Source organism: Schistocerca serialis, chromosome 9, assembly GCF_023864345.2.
Source record: "Schistocerca serialis cubense isolate TAMUIC-IGC-003099 chromosome 9, iqSchSeri2.2, whole genome shotgun sequence".
In the NCBI taxonomy this organism is placed as follows: Eukaryota; Metazoa; Arthropoda; class Insecta; order Orthoptera; family Acrididae; genus Schistocerca; species Schistocerca serialis.
In genome coordinates this window covers 309,745,636-309,772,720 of record NC_064646.1, presented here as the reverse complement: position 1 = coordinate 309,772,720, position 27,085 = coordinate 309,745,636, and the positions used below count along the sequence as shown (strand labels likewise).

General features: G+C 42.0%; 1 long non-coding RNA gene across 1 annotated transcript in view; it reads left to right on the top strand.

Annotated features, from left to right (window-relative positions):
- The window catches only part of LOC126419236 (uncharacterized), a 60,139-nt gene extending 33,325 nt beyond the window's left edge, over positions 1–26,814 (top strand). The window contains exon 2 of the long non-coding RNA XR_007575944.1: positions 26,631–26,814. This is a non-coding gene — a long non-coding RNA (uncharacterized LOC126419236). The remainder of the gene's footprint in view (positions 1–26,630) is intronic.
- Positions 26,815–27,085: the final 271 nt, after the last annotated feature.

The following is a 27,085-nucleotide window of genomic DNA, read 5'->3' as shown; positions in this document are numbered from 1 at the left end:
CTCACAAAACTTCATTGGACTGTTCTTCCTCATCCAGCCTACAGACTTCATTAGACTGTTCTCCCTCATCGCTCCTACAGCACGGATCTCGTACCTCCCGACTTCCATCGGTTTGGTCCAATGAAGGATGCACTCTGCGGGAAGCAAGAGCGCGGATGATGGGGAGGTTACTGATGCAGCAAATTGCTGGCTCCGACGTCGAGAAGTGGCGTGGTACCATGCGTGCATACAGGTCCTCCCAGTAAGATGACGTAAGGCTGTCGCATTCAACGGAGACTATGCTGAAAAATAGGTTTTGAAGGGCATATCTTCTGCGGTGGTTATTACAGCTGGGCTGCTAGTGATCTGGAGTGCCTTCAGCTCTCCACCAAGGCGTGGTTACAATGGTGTGCCTGGTGGTTACGAGTTGGTTCATAGACGTTCCGTCATGAAAACTGTTACGTTCATTCGATAAGAAACTGTCAGTGGTGGCGGTCTAGAAGGCAGTCATCGTCCCTCTCTCACCTCCCCAAGGGGCAAACTGGACTGGGTGGTGACGTAAGCAAGGAGACTCCCACCGTGCGTGCGGAGTCCCCAGTGTCGGCCGTCATATTCAGCAGCCCGGTTGCACATCTTGGTGTGGGCGCGCCCGCCGTGCAGAATCCGACTGTAGACCCCAGTGCGGGCAGCAGCGGCTCGCAGCTGTGCCTTGTGCCAGTGCAGGCGGCGACGGACGGGGACAGCCTGTGTCTGTACGGGTGGTGGCGGGCAGAGAAATCTGATGGCCCAGACTCGAACCGTGACATCCGTGGCCGGTGACCAACAACAGCTGGAAGTTAGCCAGCAGACGGCCCGCCGAATGGTAGGCACCAAGTCAGCATCGTTTACACTTACAAGTGGGCCATCAGACCTGTTGATGGTAGATTTTAATGAGTCTTAGGTATAACTCTTCAGGCTTTCCCGGCGAGATCTTGACATGTGGAACAATCGGGTCTACTGCCGGATGTTTGTGTCTCTCTGGCACAATATTTCGGCCACGTAACTCGTTGCCTTCTTCAGGGGAAGAGGCAACACATTACAAACAGCGCCAGGCGGGCGCGGACGGCAAAGACAGCACTCAGCGCCCTCTGGGCATAAATACTGGACAAGATCCTCCAACACGTCAGTCTCAGGTAGCACCTGAAGAAGGCAACGAGTTACGTGGCCGAAATATTGTGCCAGAGAGACACAAACATCCGGCAGTAGACCCGATTGTTCCACATGTCAGTCTTAGGTACGTTGTAGAGAGACCGGTCCTGGGCGTATAGATGCCGGCTTTTCGTGTGACAGTCCGTAGTTTAGGAGAAAATCGATGCAGGCGTTTTACGTGTGCCTCCTGTAGCGAAATGTTACTTCCAATTCGACTTAGTGATTGCAGCAACTAGGGGCCGTCGCATGGAAAGTCGCTAGCCAAGTGCTCAGTGAAGGTCCCTCTACAACATACCTATAACTCAGCCATGATTAGCAGGTCTCTGAGAGTCCCCTTGATAGCGCAGACAGAAGGCCCGCAGCTAATGCAGCCAGAGTCTGGCATCGCAGGTTGTTGGCTCGTTTCGAATCGTAGACTAGCGTAAACCTCCGTTCGAATCTGACTCCTGGTGACAATTGCATGCTGCTGGTCTAGAACTGGCGGTGCACTGTACGCAAGCCTAGTCCGACCTGTTTCTATAAAGGTAGCGGTTGTGCCATCTAACAAGGGGATGACACGGTGCGTAAAGATCAGAACTCATATATCAGTCAACGAAGTGTAATTCTCGAGAAAATCGAGTTTGAAATTTTCTGAACGCCTTCAGTACCCTAAAACAAGGTCAAATTTTATGAACCCAACCTGGCTCTCTTGTAGAATTTTCGTCTGCATGTTGGGGGGCTTGGGTTCGATTCCTGGCTGATGCAAAATTGTGAACAAAGGTGCATGTTCCACTTTTATGTGAAGTATAAAATATGTACAGTTGGAAAACAATCGGTAGCCCTCGAAACTGGTAAACGATGGATTTCTGGTTCGAGCCTCCTTTCATTTTTTTTATCAATTCGAATACGTACGTTATTTAAAAATAAAATTCATAAAATATTTGCTTATTAACCTCTATCTAATCGTAATTTTTTACGAAAAAATGCGCGTCTTCTTTTCTTTAATGACATATCACACGCACACAAATTCAGTTTTTATTGCAAATGCAAGTTCTTATTTACTGATCTTTTATAAGAGATTATTAATAAAGATTGTTTAAACATAAAAAACTGGACAAGTGCGAGTGGGACTGGCTTCGAGCGTTCCGTTCAAGCTTAACTATGTAGGTTTAGCTAGTTAATCCACCAGAGAATCGAGATTCTCCGCGCTTTTTTTCTGGTATAGATTTCGACATTGTCAAGATATCCGTCAGCGGAATTCCAAGACAATCGAGAACGTAATGGCTTTTAGTTTGAGGATTAAATTGTTTAAGCGATTTCTCATTTGCTTACGTAATTTTTCACTTAATGGAATATACTAACGTGCTTTGATAATAGGCAGTTCCAGATACTACGACGTCGTCTGCTCTCGTCCCTTTTGCGATAACTGACAAGATTTGAAAGAAGTCTCCAGAGATGAAAACGGTACAGCCGGCCACAGGGCTGTTGTTGCTACGGAAATGTCTGTCTGTTCTGTGGAAGATGTCGATGGATATTTTATGGGATATTGGAGCCTCATTCCAATCCATGGAAGAGCAATTGTGCATCAGTTACGAGTATTACTCTGCTTTTAAACATTCGAATGATGAACGTGTCGTAAATACAGACTGTCAGGGAATGTTAAGTAGAATGAGCTGGTGTGGCCCGGGAGTCGAGCGACCTTACTACGCCTGTCATAGGTAGATGGCAAACGCATCGTTTGCAAAAGCGGCAGAGGACTTCACTTCAGCCAGTTATTACGAAAGACTTGTAAATTATATTCACAAAGCGTCCTCGTGTATCACTGTACCTCTTACTATATACCAGATCAAAACTCCTGCAGTAGTTCCTGAGATTTCTGGCAGATTACGAAAGCAATGTAAGTTGTAATCACAAATGAACCATTTTCGGTTATTTTCCTTTACTTGTACTTTAAAACATTGCTTCTTGTCGAATTTCATGATTCAAGATCGACGGGAAGTACCCTATAGGTTTTGATGAGTAAGTTTGCGAGCATCAAAAAATGGACGTATCTTTTTATTGCACTGACTTAGTTAGAAGCTTAAATTCTTTACATCGCCAAGGAACCGAAGACTTAGTGTGTGACTCTGATTTCAGCTAGATACCTCTAGCTGTTCCCGAGGAAAAAGAGTCTTAGCAGTGGGACGGACTGAGAAACGTACGAACAACGAAATGATCCTTTAAGGGTTCCTTTTTTTACAGACAGATGTATGGGAACCTTAAAAATCGTTAAAAATTAAATTCCTTTTATCTTTCTGTGGTTTGCGCTTCACAGAAATATTCGTAGAACATGCACTTTTGTTTAAAAATCAGCATCGGCCCTCCCTGACAGGCAAGCATTCTACCAAAGAGCCACTCTGCATTTAGAAAATCAGTTCTTGCTTTAGGACATTGAAGACGCTCCGAAAATTTCGAAGTCGGTTTTATCAGCTATTGAGAATTGTGTGGAACTGCTCTGGAGGACTGATATTTCAGCTCTGAATTTCGAGTACTATGGACATAAAAAAATAAAAAAATTCGATTGCCGTGTGGCCTCCTTGTAAGTCACAACATCGAGGCACAAGCAACAATGACATCATTGTCCCTGGTTTCCCATCGTGTCAGCAACTTCACAGCCCTGACTGTGCTCCGATGCTGTCGCAACTTCTCCTTTCCGAAGCTCTGGTGGACAACTTCTGCAATGTCAGCGCACCGAACATATCTTCTTTTGCAAGAATACATAACTATTGAGGTGTGTTGCGCCACCCTTTCTATCGTGTCTCTTTGCTGCGAGTACGCAGCTCGAGGTCTCGCGGTGGCGTTCTCGCTTCCCGGCCACGGGGTCCTGGGTTCGATTCCCTGTGGGGCCATGGATTTTTCACCTGCCTCCAGATGCCTGGGTGTTTGTGCTGTCCTCATCATCATTCATGAAAGTGGCGAGACTGGACTGAGCAAAGGTTGGGAATTTGTACGGGCGCTGACAACCGCGCAGTTGAGCGCCCCACAGGCCGAACACCATCATCATCTTTGCTGCGACGATCACGGGTGTTTGCTGCTTCGCGAGACGGGACCGCAGCGCAACAATGTTGTTCTGCAGAGCTAACATGAAATAAATTTCGAAACTAGATAGAATCTAATTCAATGGCACGAAAACGTGCCTAGGAGCTTTGTGGTCCACGCCAAAAATTGGAGTGTTAACGGAAACAACGTAACTGCCCAGCGACTTACGATGTGAAATAAACACTGCCCAAAAATCAGAATTATTTTTAATATTTGTAGATTTCAAGGAAATTTCACCTCATCTCCGAAGAACGGCAACATATCCTAATTCTGATTGCTAGTACAGCGAAATAACTTCGGCAGCCAATATTTTTTACTTTCCAATAATAATTTTCGCCAGAATAGAACAATTGGTAAACGTCTGCATTGCTGATAATTTCCCAGAATATTTCGATCCCTACTCTGATGTGTCCAAAACCACAGGAAACGGCAGAGTGAGAGACGCGCTCCTGTGTCCAGGTAAACTTTGTAGTGAAACTCCTACATTTTCCGCAGAAGCGACAGCTATACTTGCAATTTTACGTTACTTCCACAATCTCATAGGAAAAGACACTTTGATTTTAACGGATTTTACAAGATTGCTCCTAGATATACAGACACCACCGCTTCTCAAGAAAATTAATTCACTGGTAATGAACATTATGAAGGCTAACAAGGGAAAGGAAAAATCAGGAAGAACGTAATATTTATACGGATCAAGGAACACGCTCATGTTACATATAATGAAATAGTCGACGACTTAGCGAAGACCGCCCATCGAAACAGCACATTTAAAAACATCTTATTACCATCACCATACCTAAAGACTACATTTGAAGAACAACGAGAGGCCACTGGCAAGACGACTATCACTCATCAGTACGTAGTGAAGGAAAGTATTATGGACGAATGCAGCCAAGTATTCCCTCGAAACCTTGATTCCACGCAACTGAGGTGGATAAATATAAGTTCAATAATTCGCATGAAATTTAATCATGGAATATTCTCCACCCACTTTCACCGAACATACATTATTTATGAATGTAAACTTCATGCATACAAGCAATTTACTTCATATAACAGTTAATGAGACCTCATCAACCACTACCAAATAATACAGTAGATCACCTTTATCAACATAAGACATTAACTTTAAAAGTAATTATGAAATTCTTAAATAAATAATACCTTGCCCTGTAAAATCATGGAAAAACCCTGAAAACAGAGATTGCTGTGTGATCTTCCAGCCACAAACCAATAATAATAATAATAATAATAGATCAGATATTCGAGATAAGAAAACAGGAAGAAACCATTGGGAGCTAGGTGGGGAAAATAGGATGGAATAGGAACCAGGGTTCATTACAACTAACACCTTTTCGCTATTGTAGCTGGTGGTCTGTGGACTGAAACATTAATACTGTCCCGTACGCTAATCCCAGCTGTTTTTAATCAGCTCATGTTTCAAATTATCCAGTAAGGCAGCATAATCTGACACAGACATGTTTCTGCCAGCCTTACACATTTCTGTTTCATTCTAAGTACCGTTTGTCCATTGTACTTTTTTCTTCTCGATCTCTTTCCGTGATATGAAATGTTCGTTGGCATCCCATTTCTGTCAACAGTTGTAAATGCAACAATGTACAGTTTTTATTGCTGCATGTAATAATTATACTCGCATATGCAAGGTAACTAGAATGTCTGTACGTCACACACCGCCAAACAGTAGAAAAGCAGCTAGATTCCTCTTCGGTTATCAATCGTTAAACTGTCCACACATTAAAATTAAAATGACTAATTTTGATACTAAATTGGTTTTTCCCCATGCACTACATCACCACTGTCAAAGGACAGTTCATGTTGCTCCCAACAAAAATCTTCACGTTATAGTCCTCTAATACCTTGAATGTAAGTGTTACCAAAAGTATTGTTCCTACAATTTAACGAAATCTCGTACTCTTACATGGAATTGAAGCTGGCTTCCCAAGCTGCCATTGCAATTCGATAAATCAGAAGAAGGGGAAAAATGAGGATAGTTTGTAAGATATCACTGAACTATATTTTCTTTAATTTAAGTTCTATAGAGTTTTACGTAATATTACTAGTGTCAAAGTTGTAAAGACATCTACCATAGTAGCTTTCAGTGAGTTTTTACAGTTTTCCGATCTGTAATGCTTTACTTGTACAAAACCAGTGCCTACTCGTTGGTGTACTAACGGCTAATGCGGGGGTCTTCAAGTCGGGAGCATTATCTCTATTTCTTGGGCAATACGTATCAGGAAGTTTGACGCAGAGCTACGCTAAAACGAACTGAAGCACAAAAATCGTTTTGCAGCTACACTGAGTCCCTTCTTAACTTCTGCATCAATTGCACACATACATACCTCTTTTAGCTACAGCTTGCACCATCAGCACACCCTTTAAGAAAACATGAGCATGTCATCATTTTCAGCACCACCATCTAGCATCACCACTTACTGTAAAGTAGGCACCAACAAATGGCTGACAAAAGCTGTGTGCCAGCTTAGACCTTAAGCCATGGGACGCAATGCAATGGTCATTCCAGCGGAGCTGTCCACACACACTGTTCCATAGCAGGTGGCTAGGTCTACGGGCTCTATCGATTAGTACGATTTTTCTCCCGAAGAAGACTACTAACTCACTCATACATCAATAATGGGACGATACTTGTAAGCTGCGTTTGAATTCTGCTCCTGTGATATGAAGCAATACCGAAACTTTACACTAAGGAATGCACTATATAACGTGCCCTTTAACAATATTGTGAGTCAGAAAATGTAATTTGTATCTCTGTCTTCAAAATTGCAGTGCATATTTAGTCGTAATCAACCAGTGACTTTTTTTTTCAATAAGAGCAGCCGATTTTGTAGAAAAGGTCACAATATTGTGTTTTGTTTACCTGTTCATGTAAAATTCAAATCCTTCTCCTGTTACTTTTTTGGTACACAACGTGTTTCATACATTTGTGCCGTCAACAGTTTAACAGAGTTCAATAAAATACGAACACACTTAAGATGTCTCAAACGTGATGAAAAATATTTTGATAAGAAGAGAAACAGAAGAGAACTGAGATTTTGCATAAACAGACAGAACCCAGAACTTCAGTTAGTAATGCGGTTCAAATCCTGAAGTATGCAGGTGGCACCACGAATGCTATCCCTAATTTAATAACCGGTATTTTGAACAAGCGGGTGATGTCGCTATGGGAAGGCACCTTGATCCCATGGTGTCTCCCGTGGTGGCGAAGTATTTTATGGAAGACTCTGAGGAGAAAGCATAGCGATTGGCAACTCTGCAACCTTCCTCTTTTTACCGATATGTTGACGACACACCCGCGGTGTGGTCCATATGAACTCGTTCCACTCAAATATGGCAGCTTAGCGTTTCTGGATGTAATGGTCAGAGGTAAAGCCGAAGGAATTCTGGGACACATTGTCTATCGCAAACCGTCTCGCACAGATTTATGCTTGTAGGTCAAAGTCTGTGCATAGCGCTTGCAATGTGTTAGTGTCTCATGATACCTTGTACATAAAGCACATATGTTACCAGATTCTGACTGTCAGGTGAGCTACAAGATCTAAGAACGCTCTTCCAACAGAACGGTTTAACTGATAATCACATAGGCAATGCCTCTATGGTTCTGGGATGTACTGGCAGGATATTTCGGCGGGATAACGGTTCCATCGGCGCCGCCTGACGATGGTGAAACGGTTGTCTGCCGAAATACCGTGGATTTCCGACAATAGGATCCGGCGGTACACCTGAGAACCATTGAAGCCAGCAAAGCCTCAGATCACAGATACGTAACGATAAATGCGAATTTAGTGCATCGACGTAGTTTAAGAAGCGGAGGCACTCACTGGTATAGGCTTTATGCTGTATTTTGGAGTCATGTCTTCTGGAATCGAAATGGTCCTCAAGAACCACGACAGTAAATGCGTTTGAAGAGTTTATATTCGGTCGAAGACTACTGGTGCATGGCCCCTTTAATACGTCCTTGCACAATGCATACCACAGCTATTATTAGGACGGGAAACGGGATGGCTAATCATGGCTGGTAGTCATACTTTGATTTACACAAAAAATGGCTCTGAGCACTATGGGACTTAACATCTCTGGTCATCAGTCCCCTAGAACTTAGAACTACTTAAACCTAACTAACCTAAGGACATCACACACATCCATGCCCGAGCCAGGATTCGAACCTGCGACCGTAGCAGTCGCGCGGTTCCGTACTGAGCGCCTAGAACCGCTAGACCACCGCGGCCGTCTTTGATTTACACATACTTAATTTATTAACATAATGTTGCTTCAGATAATTCCCCACAATCTTCAGTACAATGCAGCAGTTACTTAGTATAAGTTCTTATTGAAACAAGACAGTTATCAGAAGCCAACAAGTATAATTACAAAATGCATATGAAATCAGTTAAGAAACAACTAGCAAACACAGGCTTCGCCACACTTAATAAAAGCTTACAAATGACAGTGTAGGCCAGCCACTTAATTGCATTTGATTACTACACGGCCCAAACAACACTGAAAATTCACGTGGTTAACCACAATTCACTAGAACGTGGATATGTAACAGAAGCAAGAAAGATTGCCATGAAACAAACCCAGATTACACTTTACGTCGCTACACACTGTAATATAAATAGAGATGTGACATCGACTCAACAAGCACTACAGAGACAGATCACTGCAGTTAGTCCAAAATAACATGACAATCGATAGAGATAATTTAATTACTTTACATCTGCTCTGTTTGCTAACGTTTACTTAGTTGCAGGTCTATCTTTATGTAACCCAAAAAAAGTTTAAACATCAGAAAATCACAATGAAATTACAAAACGCGTCTTACCCGCCTAGGCGGATAGGAAAGATATACTATTGGTATGAGGTCTTCGCCCAAAGCAATCCAGCCGTGGCAGGGTTACGTAAACACAGCAGGACCTAGGCTGCGGGTTACACCTCACTCCCCGCCAAGGCGTTGGCACTTACAGCAGCTTTTGGCAAACACAGGAGAATTGCAACTCTCTGAAACCCACACAAAAATACAGGGCAGAATCCTTGCACCAGACATACGTGCATCAGTCTACAAAATTTTCCGTCCATAGCAATCACTGACCTTTAAATTGAAACCATTTAAGGACGGTTCACCGATAATAGTAATATCACTTAGGTGTAGTTTTCAGTCACTTAATACCCTTAATAGTCAATTAGAGAACAACCAGTACAGTTATAACTAAGACTTCACTGCGAAGCCAACATTTAACCCACTCACACATAGCTCATCCACATAATTTTCGATTGACGACTGTGTGAGTTCCACAATCATCTAACGAGTGAAACGCCTCTTAACACGTCTCTCAGCCACATACACTAACGACCAACTTACTTGATGTTTGCACACAGCACAACTCAGCGGCTCAAGCAGCTTAACCACTTTACTTCAGGGACCTTTCCCTTGATAGAAATCACAAAACTTGGATCTCCGAGCTGCTTCAAAACTGACTTGCCGACCAATACAATTGCGCGGTATATCACGCTGATAGGGCACAACCGGTCGCAGTCGATACTCCTTTCTCTGGAGACGTCCCAAGTCTCTCAGTGTATTTATTTCGATAGCTGACGGCCGACAATTGAAGCCCGCCAACCCGGAAGAAAGCCACACGCTATCCAAAGATCACATATAACTTCCAAAATCGATCGCAACGATATAACGAGAGTACCCGATGCTGGCGCCAGTCCGCCACGGCTCAACTACTTTTGCCGTAAGAAACCCGGCCTGTATAGGAACCCATTACAGCCCGGGAAATCGTATATTGGGCAGACAAGTCACACCCTGCAAGATCGTTGCGTTGAACACTGTATTCATAAACGACTGAGGTGACCTTGTAAATCAGCAATCAAGCAACACTACCTGAACAAGGGGGCATTTCTTGACTGAAGTTTTATCCTCAGCATAATCGTTCAGACACTGTTTCATTAGGGAGGCCATACATACTAAACACTGCTTGGAGCCCAGTACCGGCTAACATGAGACTAAAACGGGAAAAACTAGAGGCCCCGACTTCTGACCCTAGGCAGCGAACGAGAAAGAGTTAATTCAGTGTCAACCAGAGCAGTGTCCGGTAGCACCATCACCGCTCTCTGCACAGCTGCAGAAGGCCTATCTTCGGCTCCTGGCATCAGGGACCACAACATCACTTCCGACCAACTGTGAATGATTTTCCGTGCATGCATATTTTGTGCTTGCGGCCCCGATAAATTTCGACGCCGCCTCTCAACTATCACCAGTCGCATCTTGTAGCAGTGACGACAGCAACTACCATCCCCAATGATGTCGACTAGTTGTTTTGATGAAATATTGTGTGACTTGGACAGTCTTAACGGGTAACAACGCGAGAAGTGTACTTGTGCCAATGAATTATTGCTCAATAGCACCTCAGCTGTCAAACAAATTCATTATAACTCTCAGTACATTCAATTTGTACGCTCAGCAACGGCGACCGAAGACTTCCGGCGTAAGATGTCACCCTCATTCTGCCAACGGCCTTGTAAAAGAGGTGGGAAGGAGCGAGCAGAGGTTCAGGGCACTCTCTTGCTTTTGGGGTGCGAAACTGCCCCTAAAGACGGAAGAATCAGCAATGATCAACGGCACGAGGATGCGGGCGGCAATCGAAAGCACAGCATTAAAGACACTTAATTCGTATTCACAGGATATGTGGCCTGTAGTTGAAAAGTGGCATGATGATTTCTCCATTGGCAAAAGATTCCGGAATAGTTCCCCTTCTCATCTTTAGGAGGGGACTGCCAAAGGGCGTGTGTCTATAAGAAAAAGACTGAATAGCCAATGAAGGCATAACGTTCTACGAGTCGAGGAGTGAAATGTCAGAAGTTTTAACGTGGTAGGGAAGCTAGAAAGAAAATGCAAAGGCTCAATTGAGATGTAGTTGGGGTCAGTGAAGTGAAATGGGAAGAAGACAAGAATTTCTAGTCCGATAAGTATACAGTAATATCAACGGCAGCAGAAAATGATATAACAGGAGAAGGATTCCTTATGAATAGAAAGGTAGAGCAAGAGTGTGTTATAGCGAACAGTTCAGTGGTAGTATTGTTATCAACGAAATCGACAGCAAACCAACACCGACAACGATAGTTCAGGTATACATGCCGACATCGCAAGGCGGACATGAAGAGACAGAGAAAGTATATGAGGATAATGATTGGGTAGTTCAGTACGTAAAGGGAGATAAAAATCTAATAGCCATTTGGGATTTGAATGCGGTTGTAGGGGAAGGAGCAGAAGAAACGGTTACGGGAGAACACGGTCTCGGTACTAGAAATGATAGAGAACAAAGACAGATTGAGTTCTGCAATAGATTTCAATAAGTAATAGCGAATACTCTGTTCAAGAATCGCAAGAGTTATAGCTGGAAAATGCCGGGAGATGCGAGAATATTTCACTTAGATTACATCATGGTGAGGCAGAGATTCGGAATTCAGGTACTGGATTGTAAGGCATACCGTGCAGAAGATACAGAATCAAATCACAATTTAGTAGTGATGAAGAGTACCCTGAAGTTCAAGAGGCTAGTCAGGAAGAATCAATGATCAAAAAGATGTGGGATACAGAAGTACTAAGAATGAAGACATACGCTTGAAGTTCTCTGAGGTGATAGATACTGAGATAAAGAATAATTTAGTAGGCAGTTCGGTTGAAGAGGAATGGACATCTCTAAAAAGGACAATCACAGAAGCTGGAATGAGAAACGTATGTTTGAAGAAAGTAACTGCAAAGGAACCATGGGTAACAGAAGAAATACTTCAGTTAATCGGTGAAAGACGGAAAGACAAAAATATTCCTGGAAGTTCAGCAATACAGAAATACAAGTCACCTAGGAGGGAAATCGATGAAATGTAAGGAAAGCTAAGAAATCGAAAATGAAAATATTGATGGAAGGGCTCACTTAGGATACAGAAAAGTTAAACAACCTTCGGTGAAACTAAAAACAATTGTGGTAGCATTAAGAATGCTACGGGAATTCCACAGTTAAATACAGAGGAGAGAGAGCGGATAGTGGAAAGAGTACTCTTAATGCCTCTATGAGGGGGAAGATTTGTCTGATGCGATAGAACAGGGACAGCCAAGAACGCGGCACGTGTGCATGCACGCGTGCCGAGCTTTCACACGCGTGCGGATCGCTCCCTTCTGGCGTCACACGTCCCCCACTACCACACCAGCTGACTGCGCGCGCATGCGCGGAACTACGAACACGCCGCACGCGACAGTGCATTCGCATAAGGAACACCGCCCTGCTAGCATGTGGCTTAGTTTCATATTACGACATTCGATAATATTAAGCTCTGTACAACACATCATGTTAACCAATACTGAATCTTTGTTGGCTGTTCATACACCTACAGAAAAATAACAATAACCTGAGTTTGAATCTGCATTACACCAACAATATCGTGCTTCTCACATCGTCACTCGTAAAATTCTTACAAAATTTAAGCTGAGATGTAGAAACAGACTTGAATGTAGTCTACAGCATGCAGTATGATGTGGAATAAGTGGTTCCAACTACATGTGAAACAAGCAAATTTTATATTCTGGAACTACTGTACAAAATTTGCAATAACTACAATTCTCAACAAAAGATATGACAAATACAACAAAATTATCACCATTAATGTAATTATTTTTCGTTCACTGTAGGCATTATAAAGAACATATCCGGCACAAACTGATGGTACATGGGCAAACGCAGCCAGTTTCTCATATTTTCGTCACTCAGATTGCCATGTAATCCTGACTTATTTAGTTTCATAATCGTAATAAACCTCTCGCACACGTATGTCGATCCAAACACTGATATAACTTTTGCAGCCTCATTGTGGACACAGGGAAACTCTTCCCGAGGAAAACCTTCGTAAAATTCCTGGACAGTTTTAACGTAAAAAAAATTGTGCTTTAAATGGGAATTACACTGCAGATCGAGCAATTCCATTTGCAAATGCACTGGAGTACTTTCAACTGAAACGGCAAAGGGTCTAGAAAATAGACTGGCAGTGTCCTGAAAACGTTTAGAAAATTGTGCCTGTAGTTCCTCCAACACAGAAACGAATGCGTCAGAAGTTGTGTTCTCTCTGACTTTAGGGAGTGTAGGGCAATGCGCGGCACTCATTTTTATGAGTTGTTCCTTCCACAATGCGAGTTTCTTATTAAATGCATCCACTTTTTTCATCAGATCGGAAATAAGCTGCTACTCACCTTGCAAAGCCTTATTGAGAGCGTTCAAGTGTGCAGTCAGATCAACAAAAAAGGCGAGGTCTGCAATCCATTTTGGATCTTCTAATTTTGGCGCTGCCTTTCCTTTTTCCTTCAGGAACTCAACAGTAGCGAGTCTTAAATTGAAAAATCTTTCGAGGCATGATCCTCGACTTAACCAACGTACTTCCCAGTGGTAAATAACATGTCCGTACTCTTCGTTCAGTTCCACGAGAAACTGACGGTATACTAAGCCATGCGACTTCAAAAAATGTTCTATGGTGACTACCAACTTCATCACGTGCTCCAAATTTGCATACTTAGCACAAAGCTTCTTGGTGTACAAAATAATGAATTCCGTACAAATCTTCTGTCGATCGTCCTAGATTTTTACGCAACAATGCCACAAGCCCATTTTAAGCAGCTCGAATTGCTGGCGCTCCATCCGTGGTGACTGAAACTAACATTTTCCACTTCAGGCCAACGGCTTCAACTGCCTCTTCAACTGCTTTTAGCAAGTCGGTACCCCTCGTTGTGTGCTTCATTGGTACTAAATCTAACAGTTCTTCTGTCATGTGCAAATTTGTGTCGACTCCACCAACATAAATCGCTACTTGTGCTGTGTCCGAAATATCGGTCGACTCGTCCACATCAATCGAGAATGCAATAAACTTGCAGGCGCTATCAATTACTGCCTGTAGACATCAGCTGCCATGCCAGCTATGTGGCGAGCTGTTGTCTGTCCGGAAAGATTAATTTCACTAAACCTCTTTACTTCCAGTGGCGTCAAGAGTTCCGCCGCCAAAAAAATACACTCCTTGATGAAATCACCATCACTGAAAGGCTTATTCGCTCTTGCAATTTTGAGCGCTATTTTGTAGCTTGCTATTAAAGACAGGTCGCTACGTTCGGTTACAGGCTAAAAAAAGGAAATAAAAATTGAGTCAACTCTAAATTCGAATTCTAACGACAAATATGTACAAATACAAACATCAGAAACACAAAGATTTGTAAGTGGTACTCGCGTTCGGTCCGTCTCGCTGCATAACGCTACGTCTTCTTAATTCCGCCAACTTGTTTGATCTATCAACCCAACTAAATCATTAAGTCCTTTGTGTGTGGTGTTATAATGTCGTTCTATTGCAAATTTGCGGTGCCTGGCGAGTATGAGACTGCGTAATAGACATTGAGAATTTTCATCCTTCTCTTCGAAAAAATATTGCAATTCGCATTCACTCTGAAGGCTCGTGACATTGTGTCACTACCCCGCCTCTTTGTGTGCGTGTGTTCCATTGCAACAACCACTGTACAGTACTTATAGACTTCCTCTGAATCGCTAACAAATAGCGAGGAATAAACATGGCTGACACTACGAATCAAGTAATACATCCTATGCCGGATGAAAAGATGTCGCATCGCACAACTAGTCTAATGTCGCGCCGTGCCGAGCAGTGCCGCGAAAGACCGAGTAAAGCCGAGTAGTGGCGAGGCGGACCAAGCCCTGGACAGCACGTGTGCAGCACATCTGTACACGCGTGGAGTTTGGCATGCCGTGGCCGTCCCTGACGTATACCCATGTAAATGACTTCTTTGGGTATCAATTACTGCGGACGTTGTTTTTGATCTTGATATTATGATCATGCAGTTTACAGGAATGTGTCATATTAATAATTGTAAAGGATATTAATGAGTGTATGCATAGTGAAAGAGTTGTCGAAGTAGCAGTTTTCTTAGAGAGAGCTATACAGACTGTTTAATGGTCAACACCAGTTATAATCGTTATAAAATGTTTTACTATCCCGAAGATATTATCTCTGTAACTCGAGTTTAATAATAAATGATTCCTTAACTTTTTGGTGAATGGAAATAACTACAATACAATAAATTCTTCACTGTCAGATCACGAATAGCTGTACTCATGGGTACTGAAAATGTACTGGAACTATTGCGTTTCAGTGTGTCTGACATCTGCGTTTTTCAATGCATGCTGCTATGTAACCCCAAAAACTGAACGCTGCTGAATCCGTGTAATTCCACGTGTTTCTGTATTGTAGTTAATACATTGTGGTGTTGCAGGAGAAGCATTAAGCGTTGAGCCTTTAAATACAATCGAATATTTGGAGAAAACAGCTCTGTTAACACCGAAATTTCCACAAATTTTATTGTGACTTCGAAACCACACTGGTCAAACGTCTTGTGCTTCAGGGAACGGTATCTTCTTTTGAGGTTAAGTGATGTGCCTGTATCTTTGAGGCTTCGTATAATGATAGAGCAACGAACTAAGAAAAAATATCATTGCAAGTGGTAAAATGATGGAAACGGAAGTCTAGTGCAGTACTTATAAACTTCCTACGAATCGCTAACAAATAGTGAGGAATAAACATGGCTGCCACTACGAATGAACTAATGGATCCTATGCCAGATGAAAAGATGTTGCATCGCACAGGAAGTCTAATGTCGCGCCATGCCGCGCAGTGCCGTGAAAGACCAAGGAAAGCCGAGTAGTGGCGAGGCGGACCGAGTCCTTGACAGCATGCATGCAGCACATCTGTACACGCGTGGAGTTTGGCACGCCTGGTCGGTCCTGCGATAGAAGAAGAAACAGGCCTCGATGTAGAAGAGATAGGAGATCCAGTATTAGTATCAGAATTTAAAAGAGCTTTGAATCACATAAGATCGAATAAGGCAGAAGGGATAGACAAAGTTCCAACAGAATTTGCAAAATAATTGGGGGAATTTGCAACAAAATGGCTATTCAAGTTGGTGTGTAGATTGTATGAGTTTGGCGCTATACCAGTTGACTTTCGGGAAAACATCATCTACACAATTTCCAAGACTGCAAGAGCCGACAAGTGCAAGACTTACCGGACAGTCAACTGTTCACACATCCAAGTTGCTGACAAGGATAATACACAAAAGAATGGAAAAGAAAATTGAGGATGTGTTAGACGAGTATCAGTTTGGCTTCAGGAAAGCTAAAAGCATCAGATAGGCAGTTTTGACGTTACGGTTCATAAATGAAGAAAGACTAAAGAAAAATCAAGACCGTCCACAGAATTTGTCGACCTGGAAAAAGCGTTCGACAATAGAAAATGGTGCAAGATGGTTGATAATCTGAGAAAAATAGGGGTGATTTATAACGAATGACCGGTAACATAGAACATGTACAAGAACCAAGAGAGATCACTAAGAGTGGGAGATCAAGAACGGAGTACTCAGATTAAAAAGGTTGCAAGATAGGTATGTAGTATTTCGCCCATACTGTTCAATGTCTAAATAGAAGAAACATTGACGGAAATAAAAGAAAGATTCAAGACTGCGTTTAAAATTCGAGGCGAAAGGATAGCAATGACAACTTTCGCTGATGACATTGCTATCCTTAGTGAAAATGAAGAATCATTGCAGGATTTGCAACAGTCTAATGAGCACAGAATATGTTTTGATAGTAAATCGAAGAAATATGAATGACAACAGCAAGAAATTTAACATCAGGATTGATGATGAAGTAGATGAAGTTAAGGAATTCTTCTACATCCGGTCGGTGTGGCCATGCGGTTCTAGGTGGTTCAGTCTGGAACCGCGTGACCGCTACGGTCGCAGGTTCGAATCCTGCCTTGGGCATGGATGTGTGTGATGTCCTTAGGTTGGTTAGGTTTAAGTAGTTCTAAGTTCTAGGGGACTGATGACCTCAGATCTTAAGTCCCATAGTGCTCAGAGCCATTTGAACCAATTCTTCTACATAGGCAGCAGAATCACCCATGAAGGACATAGGAGGAAAGTAGTAAAAAGGAGAATGGCATTGGCAAAAAGGGCATTCCCGACCAAGAGAAGTCTACTAGTATCCAACATAGCCCTTGATTCGAGAAAGAAATTTCTGAGAATGTACGGTAGAAGCACAGCATTGTATGGTAGTCAAACATGCACTTTGAGAATGTGTGTTTGGAGCAGAGCATTGTGTGGTAGTCAAACATGTGCTTTGGGAAACCTGGAACAGAAGTGAATCGAAACATTTGAGATGTGGTGCTACAGAATAATGTTGAAAATTAGACGGAGTGATAGGGTAAGGAATAAGGTTCTCCGCAGAATCGGCGAGGTAAGAAAACTGTGGAAAACAGTAGCGACATGATGGTAGGACATCTGTTTAGGCATCAGGGAATATCTTCCAAGTTACTATAGGAAGCTGTAGAGGATGAAAACTGTAGATGAAGACAGAGATTGGAATATATCTACCAAATAACTGACGATGTAGGTTTCAGGTGCTGTTCTGAGATGAACAGGTTGGCACAGGAGAATAATTCATGGCGGGTTGCATCAAATCAGTCAGGAGATAGATGACTCAAAAATAAACAAATAAATAAATTCCTACGTAACTCCTTTCAATACCAAACATTCGTATATGATGTAGGGATCTAATTCTTTTCTTTCTTTCAATTGCAGTAAGTTATCAGGGTGTGTTACATTCAAATGAAGGACCTCATGAAAACACGAATTCATTTCTTAGTAAGCTTGCTTGCTTGCTTGCTGTTACCTTTAGAAACTAAATACGGCAAATGACTGAGAACACAGAAATGTCAATAAGTGGTTCGAGATTACATCATCCATTTCAATAGATTTTTCAACTTTGCTCTTAGTAATTCAAGTTTCGCACTTTTCAATTATCTCTTACGTAAGATGATAGTTCGAAGAATATTTCGCCTCTTGTCTGGAATGCTCAGTCATAGACTTCCGTTTTCATTATTTTTATACTTCCGTTTCCATTATTTTACCACTTGTAATGATATTTTTTCTTAGTTCGTTGCTCTATCATTATACGAAGCCTCAAAGATACAGGCACATCACTTAACCTCAAAAGAAGATACCGTTCCCTGAAGCACAAGACGTTTGACCAGTGTGGTTTCGAAGTCACAATAAAATTTGTGGAAATTTCGGTGTTAACAGAGCTGTTTTCTCCAAATATTCGATTGTATTTAAAGGCTCAACGCTTAATGCTTCTCCTGCAACACCACAATGTATTAACTACAATACAGAAACACGTGGAATTACACGGATTCAGCAGCGTTCAGTTTTTGGGGTTACATAGCAGCATGCATTGAAAAACGCAGATGTCAGACACACTGAAACGCAATAGTTCCAGTACATTTTCAGTACCCATGAGTACAGCTATTCGTGATCTGACAGTGAAGAATTTATTGTATTGTAGTTATTTCCATTCACCAAAAAGTTAAGGAATCATTTATTATTAAACTCGAGTTACAGAGATAATATCTTCGGGATAGTAAAACATTTTATAACGATTATAACTGGTGTTGACCATTAAACAGTCTGTATAGCTCTCTCTAAGAAAACTGCTACTTCGACAACTCTTTCACTATGCATACACTCATTAATATCCTTTACAATTATTAATATGACACATTCCTGTAAACTGCATGATCATAATATCAAGATCAAAAACAACGTCCGCAGTAATTGATACCCAAAGAAGTCATTTACATGGGTATACGTCAGGGACGGCCACGGCATGCCAAACTCCACGCGTGTACAGATGTGCTGCACACGTGCTGTCCAGGGCTTGGTCCGCCTCGCCACTACTCGGCTTTACTCGGTCTTTCGCGGCACTGCTCGGCACGGCGCGACATTAGACTAGTTGTGCGATGCGACATCTTTTCATCCGGCATAGGATGTATTAGTTGATTCGTAGTGTCAGCCATGTTTATTCCTCGCTATTTGTTAGCGATTCAGAGGAAGTCTATAAGTACTGTACAGTGGTTGTTGCAATGGAACACACGCACACAAAGAGGCGGGGTAGTGACACAATGTCACGAGCCTTCAGAGTGAATGCGAATTGCAATATTTTTTCGAAGAGAAGGATGAAAATTCTCAATGTCTATTACGCAGTCTCATACTCGCCAGGCACCGCAAATTTGCAATAGAACGACATTATAACACCACACACAAAGGACTTAATGATTTAGTTGGGTTGATAGATCAAACAAGTTGGCGGAATTAAGAAGACGTAGCGTTATGCAGCGAGACGGACCGAACGCGAGTACCACTTACAAATCTTTGTGTTTCTGATGTTTGTATTTGTACATATTTGTCGTTAGAATTCGAATTTAGAGTTGACTCAATTTTTATTTCCTTTTTTTAGCCTGTAACCGAACGTAGCGACCTGTCTTTAATAGCAAGCTACAAAATAGCGCTCAAAATTGCAAGAGCGAATAAGCCTTTCAGTGATGGTGATTTCATCAAGGAGTGTATTTTTTTGGCGGCGGAACTCTTGACGCCACTGGAAGTAAAGAGGTTTAGTGAAATTAATCTTTCCGGACAGACAACAGCTCGCCACATAGCTGGCATGGCAGCTGATGTCTACAGGCAGTAATTGATAGTGCCTGCAAGTTTATTGCATTCTCGATTGATGTGGACGAGTCGACCGATATTTCGGACACAGCACAAGTAGCGATTTATGTTGGTGGAGTCGACACAAATTTGCACATGACAGAAGAACTGTTAGATTTAGTACCAATGAAGCACACAACGAGGGGTACCGACTTGCTAAAAGCAGTTGAAGAGGCAGTTGAAGCCGTTGGCCTGAAGTGGAAAATGTTAGTTTCAGTCACCACGGATGGAGCGCCAGCAATTCGAGCTGCTTAAAATGGGCTTGTGGCATTGTTGCGTAAAAATCTAGGACGATCGACAGAAGATTTGTACGGAATTCATTATTTTGTACACCAAGAAGCTTTGTGCTAAGTATGCAAATTTGGAGCACGTGATGAAGTTGGTAGTCACCATAGAACATTTTTTGAAGTCGCATGGCTTAGTATACCGTCAGTTTCTCGTGGAACTGAACGAAGAGTACGGACATGTTATTTACCACTGGGAAGTACGTTGGTTAAGTCGAGGATCATGCCTCGAAAGATTTTTCAATTTAAGACTCGCTACTGTTGAGTTCCTGAAGGAAAAAGGAAAGGCAGCGCCAAAATTAGAAGATCCAAAATGGATTGCAGACCTCGCCTTTTTAGTTGATCTGACTGCACACTTGAACGCTCTCAATAAGGCTTTGCAAGGTGAGTAGCAGCTTATTTCCGATCTGATGAAAAAAGTGGATGCATTTAATAAGAAACTCGCATTGTGGAAGGAACAACTCATAAAAATGAGTACCGCGCATTGCCCTACACTCTCTAAAGTCAGAGAGAACACAACTTCTGACGCATTCGTTTCTGTGTTGGAGGAACTACAGGCACAATTTTCTAAACGTTTTCAGGACACTGCCAGTCTATTTTCTAGACCCTTTGCCGTTTCAGTTGAAAGTACTCCAGTACATTTGCAAATGGAATTGCTCGATCTGCAGTGTAATTCCCGTTTAAAGCACAAATTTTTTTTACGTTAAAACTGTCCACGAATTTTATGAAAGTTTTCCTCGGGAAGAGTTTCCCCGTCTCCACAATGAGGCTGCAAAAGTTATATCAGTGTTTGGATCATAATCGATATAAACCTTTCGCACACGATTGTGCGAAAGGTTTATTTCGATTATGAAACTAAATAAGTCAGGATTACGTGGCAATCTGAGTGACGAAAATATGAGAAACTGGCTGCGTTTGTCCGTGTACCATCAGTTTGTGCTGGATATGTACTTTATAATGTCTACAGTGAACCAAAGATGATTAAATTAATGGTGAAAATTTTGTTGTATTTGCCATATGTTTTGTTGAGAATTGTAGTTATTGCAAATTTTGTACAGTAGTTCCAGAATATAAAATTTGCTTGTTTCACATGTAGTTGGAATCACTTATTCCACATCATACTGCATGCTGTAGACTACATTCAAGTCTGTTTCTATATCTCAGCTTCAATTTAGTAAGAATTTTACGAGTGACGATGTGAGAAGCACGATATTGTTGGTGTAATGCAGATTCAAACTCAGCGTTATTGTTATTTTTCTGTAGGTGTACGAACAGCCAACAAAGATTCAGTATTGGTCAACATGATGTGTTGTACAGAGCTTAATATTATCGAATGTAGTAATATGAAACTAAGCCACATGCTAGCAGGGCAGTGTTCCTTATGCGAATGCACTGTCGCGTGCGGCGTGTTCGTAGTTCCGCGCATGCGCGCGCAGTCAGCTGGTGTGGTAGTGGGGGACGTGTGACGTCAGAAGGGAGCGATCAGCACGCGTGTGAAAGCTCGGCACGCGTCCATGCACACGTGCCGCGTTCTTGGCCGTCCCTGGTAGACATGCTTTCTGCAATTAATTAGATTCTCTACTCTACTGAAGAACTTTTTCACAGGGATTCTGAAAACTAATTTATTGTTGCAAAACAATGCATATCGTTCCAGTAATATTGTAATATTTGAAACATTTAATTCAGTTTAACATACTGCAGTTAAATACAGGGGTTTGTTGAAATAATGACTCAGAATTTCTGTGAAAACTCTTAAAAGCTTTTAAAACAAAACAATCATAGTGAACATTTTCAAGTTCAGTCTTCATTTGTAAGTATTTACAGCCCCCTGCCGCTAGAGGGCTCCGAATTGAAGCTTGTGCCATGTCGATCTTTAATATAATTATGTCGGTGCGTCAGAAAGCGAAGATCTCGTCCACACATGGAGTGCCCTCTCCTTTAGCTTGACAGTGCCGGACCACACACAAGCGCAGCAGTCCACCACCTTGGGATCACTGTCATTGCCCGTCCTCTATACAGTCAAGACTTGGCCCCATCCGATTTTCATCTGTTTTCAAAACTTAAAGAACTTCAAGGACTTCACTTTGATAGCGATGAAGCGGTGCAAGCTAAGTTTGTGGCCCCGTCAACAAGTCACCCATACATGAAGGCATCAGCAAACTTACCTCTCATTGGGAGAAATGTGTTCGTCGCCAGGATGACTATGTTGAGAAACAAATACAGGGTGTTTATAAATGAATATCGGAATTTTAACGCTTTATGATATTTATTATATTAAACTTACAGTTATAAATGATATGTCAAATGAAAGAGCAACTCAAACAGTTTTACCAAGAACCTTATAAATGTTCAATGTGAGCACCATTTGCAGCCGAGTTCATCCCAAAGTTGATAAGTGTGTCTTTAGTGATTGTAGCAACAGCTGCTTCAATCCGGTTTCTTATTTCAGGGAGTTCTGCTGGTTGCGGAGGCACGTACACATGATCCTTGATGAATAACCTGTATGTAGACATGAAGAATAAAACTGTAGAATGTTAACAATGCTTGTCTTACCAGAAAAGCTGTAAAGATTTTCCGCATAAAAAAATTCAGGGGCATTGGTTTTCAGCACGTCCTAGTAGAATTAACTTTGATTTCTTACCACACCCCAGACATCTCTCGTATCACGATGGAAAATTCTTCAAGTAGTGTAATAGACTGCGTGGTGAACAGGTGTGTGGAGATGGGCAGAATTAATTAACGTTTGTTTGTTGTTTGCACATTGCAGTGTTACACTATAGACACTATAGAAAAGCTATGCTAACCACATAATAGTAGAAAACAAATTACCTGGACTATATCGTCCTTCTACTGACAGCTCTAAATGTTGTACTGTAAAAAAAATAAAAAAATAAAAAAATAAAAAAAAAGAGCTGTTTTGGCCTTATTATGTGTAGAAATACTAACTGATGCACAGAAACCTTAAAATTATTTTCTAGAAATAATCGGATAATATTGTTTAAAATACACTGCTTGAGGCATGTCACGGACCTAGTGGCCACTCCCGCCGGAGGTTCTAGTCCTCCCTCGGGCATGGGTGTGTGTGTTGTTCTTAGTATAAGTTAGTTTAAAAATAAGTAGTATGTAAGTCTAGGGACCGATGACCTCAGCAGTTTGGTCCCTTAGGAATTCACACACACACACACACACACACACACACATACACACACACACACACACACACACACACACACACACACTGCTTGACAAAAAGTCAGATATCCAGAAGACGTGGTCGGATATCAATATCACTTCGTACATCTACATACCACAGGCGACTATAGTTAATCTGAGTTGTAACAGGTAGAACGGCCATCAGAGTGCATTAGTGTTGTTCGTGTATAACGTTTTTACGAGGCCTAGTAGTATACAGAAGGGGCATGAGTAGCGTCAAATGCCAGGAAGGTGAAACTATCTTTAATTTTTTTTTTTTTTTTTAAACACTGACCTACAGAATTTTCCCTGACAAAGACAACTCATCCTTAACCTATTCATTTATTATCCACAATATACAAGCAATCTGACTGCTATACATTGACAACGTGACTTCCAATTATTAACACAAAATAATGGCCCTGAATTGCAAGAAATCCTAATAATAATACAGATCCAAAAAATACGTAATTAAGGAAATATGGAACTACCTCAAACTACCTCACACTGCCTTAACTCATTTCGATCGCAAATCCCGATAGTGGAAATCCTATTCTTTTTCATAAGTCACTAACCTCAGAGAAAATCTTCATAACACGAATTACAGCAATTACAGAAAATAGCTACAACAGCCAGCTAAATAAAAAGATTCTATCTACTATAGACTCTAACAACTAGGAGCCATGTGGTTAACAAAAGAAAGATTTTGTTGAAAAGCAAACAATGTATTTAGAAAATTTATTCTGTGACATCCAGTTCCAAAAATTATATAGTAGTCAATAATTCCATTGCCCAAACATTATACATTTCCTTCCGTATTTTCTTATAAACGCATAATTTCATCTCACTTTACAATCCACTTCCTACCAACACGGAGTCTCCACTAAGAAAATCATGTCTATACACTTTTCTATCCACTCGCTAACTGCTAGTCCGTCCAACCACAGAATCTATTTCCGAGGGCACAGTCTACAGTACTGGCAACATACAAACAGGCTACTTACAAAAGGCACGCAGGAGCCGCAAATTCATTTGAGACAGCGTCATCAGCACCTGACGGAGTCTGAAAGAGGCCTCATTGTTGGTTTCCATCTGGTCGGCTGGTCGAATAGTGCAGCATGTTGATTTGTGGGGCTTTCGAATGTGACAGACGATGGTAGACTACTACATGGTAAAATGACGGCTGACAAACGCGTCGTCAAGGATCCAGTCGACCACATCTGACCACGACGAGGAAGGATCGGCGTATTGTGCACTAGGCACACCGTAACCCATTCACATATTCGGCTGCTATCCAAGGAAAGTAATGGTCCTTGCTACATTCTGTGTCATCCCGCACCATTAGTCGGAAACTAGCACCAGCGATACGGGAATTATCGTGCATAGGCTGTCATTGATACCACATTACAGACGGCTGCTAGAATGAAATTTCCACTCTGCAGCGGAATATGCGCTGATATGATACTTCCTGGCAGGTTAAAACCGTGTGCCAGACCGAGGAACTCGGAACCTTTGCATTTCGCGGTAGAGCACTGTCCGACACACAGTTTTAATCTGCCAGGAAGTTTCATATCAGCGCACACTACGCTGCAGAGTGAAAACCTCATTCTGGAAACATCCCCCAGGCTGTGGCTAAGCCAAGTCTCTGCAATATCCTTTCTTCCAGGAGTGCTAGTTCTGCAATGTATCCAGGAGAACTTCTGTGAAGTTTGGAAGGTAGGAGAGGAGGTACTGGCGGAATTAAAGCTGTGAGGACGGGTCGTGAGTCGTGCTTGGGTAGCTCAGTTAGAGATTGAAATACATCCATCAAATAATAGAGGACGTCGGTTGCAAGAGCTACTCTGAGATGAAGAGCGGCTTTGACAAAGGGCAGATTATTATTACGCAGTGGCTCTGAACGAGTATCGCGGTAACGGCGAAGTGATTGAATGTTAACCTCCTACTGTTGTTAGGGTGCTAAATGATTGAACGTCCACGACTCTTCACAGAATATGGGGTTCGGAGGCTTGTCTGCTCTGTAAAGTAGGATAGATGGTGGTCTCTGCCATCTTTTCTGAAGGAGCATAATGCTGGTGCACGTATAAATGTTTCGGAGCACGCCGTTCATTGTACATTGTTGCACATGGAGCTCCGCAGCAGACCACCCCTACGTGTTCACATGTTGGCCCAATGACATCGTCAATTACGATTGCAGCGTGCTCGGGACCATCGGGATTCGACCGTCAACGAATGGAGCGTGTCGGCTCTTCGAGTGAAACATGTTTTTGCTACGCTAGGTCGATGGTCGTCCCCACAAATGTTGTCTTCGAGGTGAACGGTAGCTCCTCGAAATGCGCAGGCTGGTGGAAGCAGTATTATGTTATGGGAGACATTCTCCTGCGCTTGCATGGGACCTGCGTAGTAATCGAATATACGCTGCGAACCACCTGCATCCCCTTAATGCTTTATGTCTTCCCCGACGAATATGTCATCTTTCAGCGGTATGATTGTCCGTGTCTCGCAACCAGAACCGTGCTACAGTAGTTTGAGTAGCATTATAGTGAAGTCACGTTCACATCTCGGAGACCAAATTCGCTCTATTTAAATCCCTTGGAATCCATGTGGGTCGCTATCGGGCAACCTCACCACGTACACAAATCAGCGGAGCATTATTTATACGAATTACATGACCTATGGGTAGACCTCCAATGCTACATGCCTCCACAAAGCCACCAATGAAATTTTCGCTCTGCATCGGAGTGTGGGCTGATACAAAAATTACTGGCAGATTAAAACTGTGTGCCGGACCAAGACTCGAACTCGAGACCTTTGCCATTCATGGACAATTGCTCTACCGTCCGAGCTACCCAAGCACCGTTGGATCACTGATACGAAGAATAAGTTACGTATTTCTTTCCAAAGTCGGACAAACAAGCTATTAAGAAGGTTGTCATAATGTTTTGGGTACCAGTGTATACAGTACATGTAGATACTCTATAATTACAAACATATCCTGCAGACGTTTTCCTGTAGAATTTTTTTCTCTTGAGCCTTACTGTTATTACAAGTAATATGATTATCATGTAATCGAGGATTGCCCTCTTTGACGTCTTTCATTTTCAAATTCGAGTTGATACTGTCAACAGTTCATTAATATAATGTTCCATATTCGATATCATCTTCATACATTCATGTCACTTGGTGTTACAGAGATTATTTGGCTGAGAAGCATGTCAACTGTAACAATGTAATTCTGTTTGATTTTGTTACAGGATAATGCATATACCACTGCATCGGAGATCAAAGCATGACGGTGGAGTCCTACCAACGTACGGGCACCCAACCCGCCACTAAAGAGATAATATAACGATACTCAATACTTTTACCGCTCTTCTTTTGTTTACATTGTAATTGTTTAATAACAGTAATTTTTGTGACTAAACTATTGGATACGTATTTACTGAGTATTGTTTCTCATTTTCCTTATTTTTCCCTCAGTTCCCTCTGAAACACCGAAGCTTCTTTCAGGAAAAAATATTCTCCTTTGTCAAAGTCGATCGATTATGAAGAGATATACTTATCAGTCCTAAGTTGGAGTGCTCCTCGCTATTTTGTGCTACACCCTTTACAAAGGATTATGCAACAGGTAGTTTGAGAGGGCTGAGAAAGTGTGTTAGAATACCTGTCTGACTTATTTGAAATTGGTACGAAATATTTCGAAGAATAA